The following is a 12661-nucleotide window of genomic DNA, read 5'->3' on the forward strand; positions in this document are numbered from 1 at the left end:
TGAGGTGAATTCTTAAAAACTTTTTTGGCTTACTGCCTCACTAAGATAGTGAGGCAAAATTATCCCCTTTAGATTTTAAGCGAGCCTCACTAATTTTAGTGAGGCAGTGAGCCAAAAAGCTTTTTAAGAATTCACCTCTGGACCTTGCTAAACTAATCAACACCTTTGTTAAAATTACCCTGGGCTTCCTAGCCACCTTATAGGAAAACTTGTTGGTGACAATATTTTCAATATAATTCAAAATTAGGGAGAGAATGGATGGGGGGGGGGGGGAGGAGTTAGCAGTGCTCCAGAATAAAGTTGTGAGCCAGCACCAATTTTTTTCCATGGTAACAGAAAGTTACAATATTAATAATAATAGGGCTTTTGCAAAATATTTAATATATGAATATGATAATGATATATGATAATAACTCTAAGAGTATAAAGGAAATGTACAACAACATGTAAACTATTAAAATTTTTAAAAAAATGTTTGCCTTTTTGATGCTAAAATCTTTGCAATAAAAGATGATTTTCCTTTGATCTTATTAATAACCAAACCAATCTGTAAATAACTACATAAAAGTAAAAGGATGTGTGTGTGTGTGTGAGTAGCAGTGGATTTTGGTAAGCAATGAACCGAAATGTTCTTCTGGAAGGTCAAGTGCCCAATAGCTGCTGGTTATAATATTACACTAAGATATTGACATTTCTGCTGTCTATCTTTATAAGTATACTAGCGGCTTTGCCCCTAGCCTCTAGGGGCTTTGCCCCAAGAGAGACCAAGGAAATCTTCTACAAAAAAAAGGACCACGGATATCTCCTACAAAAAAAGGACCAAGGATATCTCCTACAAAAAAAATGGGGGGGGATTTTTTTTGTTTTGGAGGGGTTGGGGGTGTCTCACCCCCCAAGAAAATAGCCTAAAACCACCATAGGACCAGTAGGTATATTCCCGAAGAGTAGAATCTGATCGGTTCAGTGGTTACCAAGATCTTAAAGGACAGACGGACGAACAGACAGACGGACGGACGGACGGACGGACGGACATCATTCTACTTTGTATTATAGATATAAGTATTCCAAACAAGTATGACAAGGACCCTTTATTAGAAAAAATCAAAAATGAATTTTACTTTGCTTTATCAATTAAGTTTTTGTATGCATTTTTATGTTTGCTTTATCATTTGCAGTTATTGTATGTAATTTTTATGTTTTCCCCTAAAGGTTAATTTAAAGTATATTGCCCCCTCTATTCTTTTATTTCAATTATATATAAAATCAGTAAATGGTCCTTGCCTTGTAGGGAAAGTTACATATAGTTCTTGCCCCCTCTATTCTTTTATTTTAATTAGATATAAAATCAGGAAAGGGTCCTTGCCTTGCAGGGAAAGTTACATATAGTTCTTGCCCCCTCTATTTTTGTACTTTAATGATAAAGCATTGATAAATCAAACTTTTAATTACCAACAGAATAGAATATTATAGAATACCACTCTCATATATTAGGTAAAGAAATATTATTTAATATTATAACCTTGTCTATAATTCAAAATAAAAATGATGTCTGTCCGTCTGTCTGTCCGTTTGTCCGTTTGTCCATCACTTAAGATCTTGGTAACCACTAAACAGATCAGATTTTACTCTTCAGGGAAAATACCTACTGGTATACGTACTGTGGTGGTTTTAGGCTCTTTTCTTGGGGGGGTGTGACAACCCCTACCCCCACAAAAAAAAAAAAAAATATCCATAAATTTTTTAAAATTACCTCTTGGGGCAAAGCCCCTAGAGGCTAGGCACGAAGCTGCTATTATGAATATAAAATAATAAATAGTTAACATAGCGTTTCCCAACAAACGGACGTACAGGCAATGTGCAGGGAGTAAAGAAGGAGATAATGGGCAATTAATTCAATTTAAGAGTTTTTGCTGAAAGACCATGAAATCCAGATTTATCCAGAAAATTTTAAGGAAATTTTAAAGGGTGTGTTAATAAAATTTAGAAAACTATAAAATAAGAAAAAAGTTCCAAGAAAAAAAGCAATCATTTGAAAATTAGATTACAAGCACATCAGACTGACGGAACCATTCTGTAAATAATTACTAGAAAAATCTCCCTGCAACCCGTTCAACCCAAGGCCCCATAACCCTAAATTTAGGTTCTTAGATTGTTTATTTCACAAAAATCACAATAAAGTTTTTATCTATGAAATGATATTTTCTGGAGAAAAAAATGTTAAAACCAGCCATCTCTTAACAAAACTAAAAAGCGAGTTAGCGGCATTTGATGCGCTAGTACCCAAAGTCAGTCAGAACCTGCTAATTATTGCACATTCCCATTTAGCCAGTACCCAAAGTCTGAGACTCCTAAATTGAATATTCGAATTGTCCCCTCTCTTACTCCCTGGGCAATGTGAGTCATAGAGAAGAAAAAACCCACTACTCGTTGCCAAAAATCAATACTATATTTGATTCTTAGAAATGTGCAAAAACCAGGGATAAGATAATGGAAAAATAATTCGATAAAAGTATCCAAGTAACTTTGGATACCAGAAAATATTACAGCCAATTGTTTCCCTCCCTAGTGAAAACTATTAATTTCATTATAAATATCACCCATTCATTAAAGAAATTGTTTGCCTACCAAATATTTCCAAATTGGAGATTTGTTCAAAAAAAAGTCTTCAAAGTACTATGTTGTACTTTATAAAAAAAAATAGGATCATATAAAGGGTCCTACCCCAAACGTAGGAGTCTCAAACGTCGGAGTGGACAAACGCAGGAGTCCCAAACGCAGGAGTCCCAAACGTCGGAGTGGACAAACATAGGAGTGGGAAAAACGTCGGAGTGGACATTGCTTAAGTAAAACAAAGGAGTCTCCCCTATTTTAATAATATGACAATTTTGAAATTTCTTTTATATCCCTCTATCTACAAAAAAATGGTTATGGCCGCAGCGCTCGGCCCCCTAGCCTGCCTAGCCGCAGCGCTCGGCCCCCTGGCCTATAACCTAACCTAACCTAACTAAGAAAAATAAGGGGACCGAGGGAGGGGGGTGTATAAAAAAATTCAAATTGAAAAAAAATTCAAAATTGAAAAAAATTCAAAATTGAAAAAAAAATTCAAAATTGAAAAAAAAATTTTGGGAATCCTGCGTTTGTCCACTCCTACGTTTGTCCCAAAAATCCTGTGTTCACTCCGACGTTTGTCCCACTCCTGCGTTTGTCCCACTCCGACGTTTGGGACTCCTGCGTTTGTCCACTCCGATGTTTTTCCACTCCTACGTTTGTCGTGGAACCATATAAAGCAGTTTTTATGCTTAAAGGAACTAAGTACTTGAAATATCAGAGATAGACTCTAGGTTAGAAAACAAATGGTAGAACAAAGGAACATGAATATAAGTAATAGGATATATAAGTTGGAAGGAATTTTAATTTTAATAAAGGGAGATATTTGAAATCTGCATCAAATTTTAAGGATTTTTTTTTATAAAATTCGTTTTTTGTATAATTCTTTATCTAAAAGCGGAAATACAATTTAAGTTAATTAATTTTGACCAATAGGATAGGTGGATTAGAAACTACCTGCGCTCTAATTGGGTATATGATGTACGACACTTAAGGTTCTCCAATCAGAGCGCAGATAGTTTTCAATCCACCAATCACAGATGTCAAAATTAATTAACTTAAATTGTATCGGTAGTATAATAGTATGTTACGTTTGTGAACTCGAACCTTTATCCTTTTTGTTTTCCTTATCATTATTGGCAGTTGAGAAAGCGCCTATTTTCAAAAAGTTTATAATTGAACACGGCATTCATAATAACGCTTGCTCAACCAAACATAAACAAAGCTAGCGTAGCCATCTTTATTCTTTCTTTCAAGATGTGCGGAATATCTGTGTGATAAAAAAAAACCCATGTATAGTCAAAAATGTGGTGTTATCCGTACTGAAAAATACCTTTGAGTGCTTCCCGGCTTGACATGTTCAATGACCTCGGTAAGAATTCTTTCTTTAAGCATTTTTAATAGTGTGGAATGATTTTTAAAAGACGGCAAATTAATTTCTTTATTTTCATTAAAATTAGACCAAGTAATTAATTTATTTTTGTACCAGAATATTTTAATAGTAGTCTATGATGATTTTATCCCTGAATTACAAACTCGCATTTAGTTTTGATTTAATTTTAAGCAAAAATAACCCTAATTTCTATTATACATTTTGAAATGTAAATTCGAAATCACGAAACCTTTTATAAGGAAAAGACGATTATTCCCAAATGAAAAAGATTATTTTCTTTTACAAGATTTATTTTCTTTATGATGTATTTAACATTTTAATATTTGATTATTAATTTTGTTATTTTTATTTCAGCATGACCGTTTTCATACAATAAATTGTATTAGTAACTACGCTGGTTTTGCTCATGTGGGAAGTAGCAGGTTTAGTACGTCTGTACTAAAAGATCTTGTACCCGGCCAGGCAAATGCCGTTGTACCGAAACATAAATTGTCTTTTCGCTTTTAGAAAAAGAATTATACAAAAAACGAATTTTATAAAAAATCATTAAAATTTGATGCAGTTTTCAAATCTCCCCCTAACATTAAAATTCCTTGCAACTTATATATCCTAAATTGTAGAGTGTAAGCAGAGCATTAATTGACAATATTGTATGTAAACTTGTAGCATAATTGGTTTTTACTAGATTATGCTTAAGAACATAATTTAATTGTACCTTGTTATCCTTAGAATAACTGTTCTAAAATTCAAATAAATTTAATAATTCGTAAAAAAATTGTTGAAAAAAAGTTGAATAAAGAGCTAGCCTGTATTACAGATTAAAAGATCTATAGTAAAGATGTATATTAATCCTTATACTAAAGTAACAGGATGTTTGTGTGTCTGTCTGTGTATCTGTGTGTTTGTTTGTACCAAAGGATCTCGCTAACCGCTGAACCGATCGGGTTCTCCTTAACAGGGTAGATTCTCATATGTCCCGGGAAGGTTTATAACTATTTTGGGGGAGGGTACCACCACCCTCCCTAGAGAAATTAAATTTTTTTAAAAGAAGTTGTATCAACTTTTTTGCTTTTTATTTAAGATAGCTAGCCGGTCCTTTCAGTAAGTAGTAGATGTAAAATTTTTCATAGAATTCAGATATGCAATCGGTTTTTTTGTAGACCTCTTATTTTTTAAGTATTTTAAGTTTTTTAAAAAAATAATTAAGTCGGTTTTAAGGTACTAAAACGCAACAAAATAAAAGAAGAAAATGGCCAGTATGAACAAAAATAGTAAGATCTTTAATTTGACACCTTACTTTTAAAATTCTGTTGAGTAATTATTGAAAAAATCTATTTTTTTAACCTCGGTTTAATAAAAACTTTAGGCCTAAATATTTTCTCAAACAGACATAAAAAACATGGGTTCATATATACCTTTAGAATCAGAAAAATATTACGAATCTATTCTAAGCAAAATTGAAAAAGTTTTATAAAACTATAATAAAAAAATAAGTTTATTTTAAGAATCATAATTTTCGGCTTTAAAGGGTTAGCTTAAACCAAACCTGAAAAAAACCTAAACAAAAGACAATGCAATGTAGCAGATATTTTTTAAACACAAGAAACAATAATGTATTTTTAACTGCATTGTTTTGAAGTTTATAAACAGACTGATGCATATTTGTTCATAATTTTTCATTCTTTACATGTTCTTTAATATCACTATATTTATTGTAGTATCTATTGTATATATTGTATGAACGTTCTCCTTTTTTTCTGGCAATTCTATAGGTTAATTTTATAGATTAAGCTTCCCGATTCGTCAATTTTTGCGATTTGTGATTGGCTAGTTTAGTAGTTACAATTCTTAAAATAACTTTTTTATTTTTTCTATTTTTTATTACAATTTTTTAAAACTTTTTCAATTTTGCTTACAATGGATTCATATTATTTTTCTCATTCTAATGGTATATATGAACCCATATTTTTTATGTCTGTATGAGAAAATATTTAGGTTTAATGTTTTGATTAAACCGAGGTTAAAAAAATAGATTTTTTCAACAATTACTCAACAGAATTTTAAAAGTAAGGTGTCAAATTAAAGATCTTACTATTTTTGTTTATACTGGCTATTTTCTTCTTTTATTTTGTTGCGTTTTAGTACCTTAAAACCGACTTAATTATTTTTAAAAAAAACTTAAATTACTTAAAAAATAAGAGGTCTACAAAAAAACCGATTGCATATCTGAATTCTATGAAAAATTTTACATCTACTACTTACTGAAAGGACCGGCTAGCTATCTTAAATAAAAAGCAAAAAAGTTGATACAACTTCTTTCTCAATTTTAGAAAGAGAGTTCAACGAAAAACAAACGGTGACTTCTAAAATGGTGGGTCTGGCTCTCTGACATTTCTTAAATTTGGCGAACTTAAAATTTTGCAACGCATTGATAGAAACAAATAATTTCTACTTATGATATTTACATTCCATATTTAAATTTAATACAAATTATTAAAGAATTAAATTTTGTATGACAAAAGCATAGATAATAATTTTAAGAATTAGCGACGGTATCGCAGATTTCTTCGCAAGAAACTAAGTAAAAATTTTGATTAATTCTAGGATGACTTTACAGTTTATTTTTAGTAGCGAATTTACTCTATTTTTTACCTTTATCGGTTGGTCCCCTTTATTGACCTTAATAGGTCGAGGGGAGGGGGGGGGGGATTGAACGTTCACTCTGTTATCTCGGTTTCTACTAGAGCTAGACGGCTAGAAATTTTTGTGCAAGTCCCCTGTTTGATATTAAATTTCCGACAATAAGTGGATCAAAGTAATTTTTACTTTTTTATTGAACAACCTTGTTTTTTTAGGGCAGTTTTTACTTAGAAATTTCAAAAGGCTGTAATTTCTGTACTCTTAAAGCTAGAAGAAGAATTTTTTTCAGAAAATGTTTACCTTTATGTATATACTAGCGGCTACACACCTAGAAGCCTCTAGGGGCACTGGTAGGAGGGGGAAAAGTCGACCTTATCCCATTTTAAATTTGCGTTTAAAAAGAGTTAAAAAATATTTTTTGGGGGAGGGGGGTAAAGAAACCCTCTCCAAAAATAGTTCAAAACCTTCCCAGGACCTATAAGAAGCTTCACAGTAAAGGAGAACAATATCGGTTTAGCAGTTAGCGAGATCCTTCAGGACAGACAAAAAACGCTTACTACTTTATATAATAGGATAATATTAGAAATCCCAATTATAAATTTCGGCGGCGGCAGCTGTACTTGGCAGTTTCCGGACGCTGCAGACAGAAGTCGTCAAGAAAACGGCGTTGGATTTTTATGAAATTTAAATATGTCATGTATACATGTTAGAACAGCTTAGGTTTAAAATTTCAAGTCGAAAATTGCGGTCACAAGAGCCTTACAAAAAAAAGTTCATGAAATCAAAAGGTTTGTTGTTTGATTGATATGTGGGGGGGGGGGGGGCTGATCTGAAACTTTTGCGTAAACAGGGAGTATAGGCCTTGTCTTAGGAGTGAGAGGATAGGTTATTTGGGAAAAAAGTTTAGTTTTGGGGTGTATTTTCCTTATATTTAAAATTTTTTTGATAGGTCTCCAGGTTCAGGTGCTGCGGGGCCTCCAGGTGAATTCTGGACAGGTAAAAACTGAAAATTTATATTTTTGAAGTTAAAACTTATTTAACAAAAGTTGCTACTTTATAGATAGTATTAACTTGTTTGAAGAAAAATTTGAAATCGAGCTCAAAGTTCATATACTGTATGCCTCCAGGTGGATTCTGGACATGTAAAAATTAAAATATTTAACTTAAGAGTTAGAACTATATCTATTTAACTAATTCAAAGAGAAATTTAAAATCGGGCTCAAGGTTCAAGTTAAATCCAACAATTTTGTTACATTTTGAATTATATCTGCAAAAAAAATAATATCAATTGACTAAAATAAAAAAAAAACATATTGTCAACAGGTCAGTCACTAAAGGAAGCCTGCAGGAAATACACTGCTCTAACTGTGGTAAAATTCCAACAAGTAGACACAATACCCCTAATTTAATGAGTTAATACTATCCATAAAGTAGCAACTTTTATTAAATGAATTATTCCCTAATTTTAAAAGTGAAATTTTTAGTTTTTACCTGTCCAGGATCCACCTGGAGGCCTGCAATACCTGAACCTGGAGCCCAATTTCAAATTTTTCTTCAAATATGTTAATACTATCCATAAAGTAGCAACTTTGATTTAATAAGTTATGTTCTAAATTTAAAAGTAAAAATTTTCAGTTTTTACCTGTCCAGAATTCACCTGGAGGCCTGCAGTACCTGAACCTGGAGCCCGATTTAAAATTTTTCTTCAAATTGGTTAATACTAGTCATCTTGTAGCAACGTTAAATTAATAAGTTATGCTCTAACTTTAAAAGTTAAAATTTTTAGTTTTTACCTGTCCAGGATCCACTTGGAGGCCTGCAGCACCTGAACCTGGAGCCTGATTTTTAATTTTTCTTCAGATGAGTTAATACTATCCATAAAGTAGCAACTTTTGTTAAATAAGTTATGCCCTAACCTTAAAAGTTAAAATTCTTAGTTTTTACCTGTCCAGGATACACCTGGAGGCCTGCAGTACCTGAACCTGGAGTCCGATTTCAAATTTTTCTTCAAATATGTTAATACTATCCATAAAGTAGCAACTTTAATTTAATAAGTTATGTTCTAACTTCAAAAGTAAAAATTTTCAGTTTTTAACCTGTCCAGAATTCACCTGGAGGCCTGCAGTACCTGAACCTGGAGCCTGATTTAAAATTTTTCTTCAAATTGGTTAATACTAGTTATATTGTAGCAACTTTTGATTAATAAGTGATACTCTAACTTTAAAAGTTAAAATTTTCAGTTTTTACCTGTCGAGAATTTATCTGGAGGCCTGTAGGACCTGAACCTGGAGCCCGATTTAAAATTTTTCTTCAAATATGTTAACACTATCCATAAAGTAGCAACTTTTGTTAAATAAGTTTTTTTCTAACTTCAAAAATAAAAATTTTCAGTTTTTACCTGTCGAGAATTTATCTGGAGGCCTGTAGGACCTGAACCTGGAGCCTGATTTCAAGTTTTTGTTCAAATTAGTTCATACCTTCAATAAAGTATAAACTTTTGTTAAATAAGTTCTGTTCTAACTATAAAATTAAAAATTTTCAGTTTTTACCTGTCCAGAATTCACCTGGAGAACTGCAGGACCTGAACCTGGAGGCTGATTTTTATTTTTTCTTTATATATGCTCATGACATCCGAAAAGATGCATATTTGGTTGAATAAGTTGATCTCTAACTCTTAAAACTAAATTTTTTTTTCATTTATACCTGTCCAGAAGTTACCTTCCAGCCTGCAGCACCTGAACCTGGAGCCCCTTGCCGCACATTTATCGGTTGGGGGTAGGGCTCAACGCCCCCCCCCCTTCTCTATTATCTCAGTGCATGGCCCTTGTTGGATAATGAATTTCCGACTATAACTGAACTGAAGTCAATTTTCGCTTTCTTCACCCTCTTATTTAACAACCTTTGTTTTTAAGTCCTTTTCTACTTAAAATTTTCATTTTTTATCTTTGAAGCTAGAAAAGTATTTTTTTCAGAAAATGTTTATATTTATATAAATTTTATATTAGAAATCTCAAAACATAAATTTCTGCGGCCGCAGCTGTACTTGGCACCTGCCAGCCACCGCAGTCGGCGGTCAGCGGGAAAACGGCGGATCTTAATAAAATTTTGATACGTAGGCGTGTAAGAAAAGCTTAAGTTTAAAATTTGAAGGCTCTATGTTAAAAATTGCGGTCACAGGAGGCTTTTAAATCATTCTGGAGACCTGGAGGATCAGGACCTGCAGGATCATACCTGGAGCCTGAAATTGACTTGAACACCTATATTTCAAATAAATTAACCAGAATAGCTAACTGTCCCATAATGATAAACTCACATACAGACGGACAGACCCTAATTATAGAAAATCTTTGCTTTTAAAAAACTAATATTTATTCACTCACTAACAAAATTAAAATGTTGGCAGATAAACACATTTTTTAATGCAAATCTACTCTGTAACTCACTTTGTTTTTCTACCTGTTAATCTGTCACTTTGTTTCAAAAGCTCTGAGGAAAATACAAAAAAATATAAAAATTAAAAATAAAAGCAGAAAAAAAGTTACATTGACAAGCTGACAGACATTTCAAATTATAGATAAACTTCGTCAACAATTTCAAGATCCATATTTCAACTAAATTTATTCCTGTAAACATAATTCACTTTGATACGAACTTATTTGAACACATGCGAACGAATTCAAATTAATAGATACTTGATCCAAAGTTGCTTGTAACTGTTCAAATAAACGTTACTAAGGAATTAAATTTATAACATATATAAAATACATTATTATATAGATTTTTATTTTTTTAAAATCTTAATTATTGGTGGTAAATAAACCACTTTTTTGAACCGCCCCCATAAAACGTTCCCATGTATAAATTAAAGAATTATTTCTCTTAAAGAAAGTACACAAAATTAATTATTTTTTTCTTCTTAGTATTTAAATTAATTTTTGAAACAAAGTTGGAAAAGAAGAGATTTTAATAATCAACTATTATTTCTTTTAAAAAAATTAATTTAAATATCTGAAAATTTGCCGTAAGTTCTTAGTTGGTAAAAAACAAAATGATTTCTAGTAGCGGGGCTACTCTATTACTATTAATATTACAGAAATTTTACATGAGTATTAAAGTAAATATCATAAGATTAGCGCCAGTTTTGTTAGCTCAGGCATTTGGAACCTTGTTTTCACTTATTATCCACGGAAAGATGTCTATAATACGATGTGTTAAATTAATCAACTCAATTTATTTAGGATCTACAATATTTTGATATATAAAATATATTTGTTTTATTTAATGAAAAAAATATATTTCTTTTATTTCATGAAAAAAAATATTTTCTACTTTTCATCCCTTTTGTCCTTATTAACACAGTATAAACTTTGTACAGCAGAGAAAGAGTGGGCAATGGCAATAGTCCCCAAAGTTTTAAAATAACGTTTTTTCATTAGTTGGCTTAACAATTTTGGGGATTGGGTTAATTTAAATTGGTTGCTTCATTAGGTTGATTGTTCACACTTTTCAACCACAAATTTTAATCTACTGAAGGGGTTATTCTAAGTATCATCATTGGGGTATATATTAATTTATCGGCCATTGTCTTATTATCATTATCCCTTTAGATCCATTATACCCACTACTGTATACCCCTTCTAATTTAATTTGCTTTTGTGTATTGATGAAACAATATGCTGAAGTGATAGCATGCAGAAATGAACGCCCACCATTGAATTGGTACTTTCCCCCCCAACTAATTTGTCTAACTACGCCTCCCACAATACAAAACTGTATAAAAAGTCGTAAGAAATTAAGACGGAAAAAATATCTGTCATGCACGTAATGCGTGGACCCACCATTTTAGGGGTCACCAAACAAACATCAAACGTAAATTTTTTTTTACTTTTTCTTTTAAAATCTAAAATAAGAAATTGAATTATTAAATTCGACTCTCTCCTCCTCAAATGCCCCTAGAGGCCTCTAGGGGCGTAGCCGCTAGTTAAGATATATAAGTTAGAAAGAATTTTAATGTTAGAGGGAGATTTGAAATCTGCATCAAATTCTAAGGATTCTTTATCTAAAAGCGGAAATACAATTTAAGTTAATTAATTTTTACATCTTTGATTGGTGGATTGAAAATTATCTTTGCTCTGATTGGAGAAGCTTAAGTCTTAAGCCTCCCTTTTCCAATGACCTTTTTTGTCTGCTAGCAAATTGTTTTCTGTTATGGCTGAGGACCGGTTCTAATCCAGCGGATATTAAACGGTTTCGAAACCATTATGGAAAAACATTGATAAAGAAAATAATTACAGTAATTTTTATTCCTTTATGGAATAAAAAAATATTATAATCATTTAATTCCTTGAATTAGTTTGCAATAAAGAAGAAAAAATTATATTTATTAGAAAGTTTTTCATAGAAGAGTAATGGTTATAGAATACGTGGATAATGGATATATTCACAGGGGAAAGACTGTCGTCAATTTAGGTTGCTAACATGGACATCATTTATTGGCCACCTCTTTCATCTAGTATTTTAGAAGCTTTATTAGACTACATCAGATCCGCATATATAGCTTAGTGGTTTAACGTCCGCTTATCTGTTGGGGAAGTGTCGGGTTCGAGTCCCCAGACCGCATCAATACTAAATATGTAAAAATTAATACCTACTGCTGCTCTTTAAGGCGTTAGACATCTGAAGTATGGGTAGGAAGGAGTCCTTAACCCTAAAATATGTATGGGTGGTCCTTAAAATGGTGCACTAGTGATCAGAAAAGGTTGTTCAGATAGGTTGACTGAAAAGTCCTTGTGAAGGACCAAGAGTCTGACAAGTTGACATCATACATCATAGACTACATAGAAATCTGGTGCAACATCCAAGGAATAATGTATCGATTGGATGGGTAAACTTTATAACAACTTATTTGCCCAATCGATATTTCTCCAATAATAGATATGCATTAACACCCACATAAACTTGATTAAATTCGTTATTATGTGAAAAGCAATTATAGATATTAACAATGAATATACACGTGGT

The sequence above is a fragment of the Acartia tonsa genome, chromosome 11, assembly GCF_053477335.1.
Source record: "Acartia tonsa isolate MP-2025a chromosome 11, ASM5347733v1, whole genome shotgun sequence".
NCBI classification, from domain to species: Eukaryota; Metazoa; Arthropoda; class Copepoda; order Calanoida; family Acartiidae; genus Acartia; species Acartia tonsa.